Source organism: Anoplopoma fimbria, chromosome 19, assembly GCF_027596085.1.
Source record: "Anoplopoma fimbria isolate UVic2021 breed Golden Eagle Sablefish chromosome 19, Afim_UVic_2022, whole genome shotgun sequence".
Lineage (NCBI taxonomy): Eukaryota > Metazoa > Chordata > Actinopteri > Perciformes > Anoplopomatidae > Anoplopoma > Anoplopoma fimbria.
This window is the reverse complement of record NC_072467.1, coordinates 21897982-21899537: the sequence shown is the minus strand read 5'-3', so window position 1 is coordinate 21899537 and position 1556 is coordinate 21897982.

Sequence of the window (1556 nt, the reverse complement as noted above, 5' to 3'; positions counted from 1 at the left end):
GTGCTGGCTGTTGGGGGTTCAGGGAACCAATCAAAAATCAGCTCCCGGTGACGAGCGGTTTTACTGACCAATAGGCGGCTTCGGTGTCTGAAGAAGGTTGGTTGACGCGTCACAGAGGGTGAAACGAATGAGGCTTGTTGTGTAATGGCACAAGTTGACCACTTGGTGGTGACATTTGTCTGGAATTTAAAATGTTTTTGGACCCTGGAGTTTCAAAAGACCCTAGTTTATTATATTCCTTTACATTCCATACATTAATCTTGGTCAACCCAGTTAAGTCATTTAAAATATGAATCAAAATAGTTACTCAAAAAAGAGAACACAGAACAAAACTAGAAGAGGATTAAAAAAATATATATACAGTACCAGTCAAAAGTTTGGATACACCTTCTCATTCAACTACTTTGAAGAATCTAAAATAAATTTGTTTGTTTACCACATAATTCCATGTGTGTTCCTTCATAGTTTGGGTGTCTTCAATATTAATCTACAATGTAGAATTTTTTAAAAAAGAAAGAAAGAAAAACCATTGAATGAGAAGGTGTGTCCAAACTTTTGTCTGGTGCTGTAAATCATTTAAAAATATGAATCAAAATAGTTACTCAAAAAAGAGAACACAGAACAAAACTAGAAGAGGATTAAAATATATATATATACAGTACCAGTCAAAAGTTTGGATACACTTTCTCATTCAACTACTTTGAATGATCTAAAATATAAAACATATTCTGGTTTGTTGAGCATTTGTTTGTTCACCACATAATTCCATATGTGTTCCTTCATAGTTTGGATGTCTTCAATATTAATCTACAATGTAGAATTAAAAAAAAACTAGAAGAGGATATAAAAAAAAATGTATTAAGACATTTAATAGAATATTTGTTATGTTAAAAAATGAATGTGATCATTCAAACAGAGAGTAAGAAGGCAGGGTCTAAAATAATTGGGGGTTTGGTAGATATTAAACCAAAGATTTTTATTTTTATAGGGAGCCTTTCAGCCAGTCCAAATTTTTCTCTAAATACACAGAGGAAGTTTCCAGAAGATGTCCAATGCAATTAGATGCTTAAATCCAACAGTATGCAATTTGATATCTGTATAAAATATAGAATGCAATATTCCAGCCATAATAATTATTTTCCCAGGCTCACAATGTCGAATTGCTGTCAGGTCTGCCGTCATATTGTAAAGTCTTTCTGGTGACAAATTTACAGAAATACCTTATATAATGCAACCCAATATCAGTGTATGTCCTCAAAATTTGCTATTAAACCAAATTCGAACCTCTTTCACACAGAAGGTGTGTATTACTGCTCAAAAAACGCGGCCTCCCTTATTCTTAATATCTGCTTCTGTTTAACCACCATGGGAAAAAGTGAGTTATAGTCTTACATTTGGAAGCACTGAGCCATCTAACATTTTACTAGTGCCAGGAAATTTAAGCTTTACCGCCAATAACAAATCATGCATCATTTCTGTGTGTTTCTAAAGGGAAAGCAAAAACCAACAAAATGATTGCAGACACATTTATATGTCAGGTTTTTATTGTTATTTAT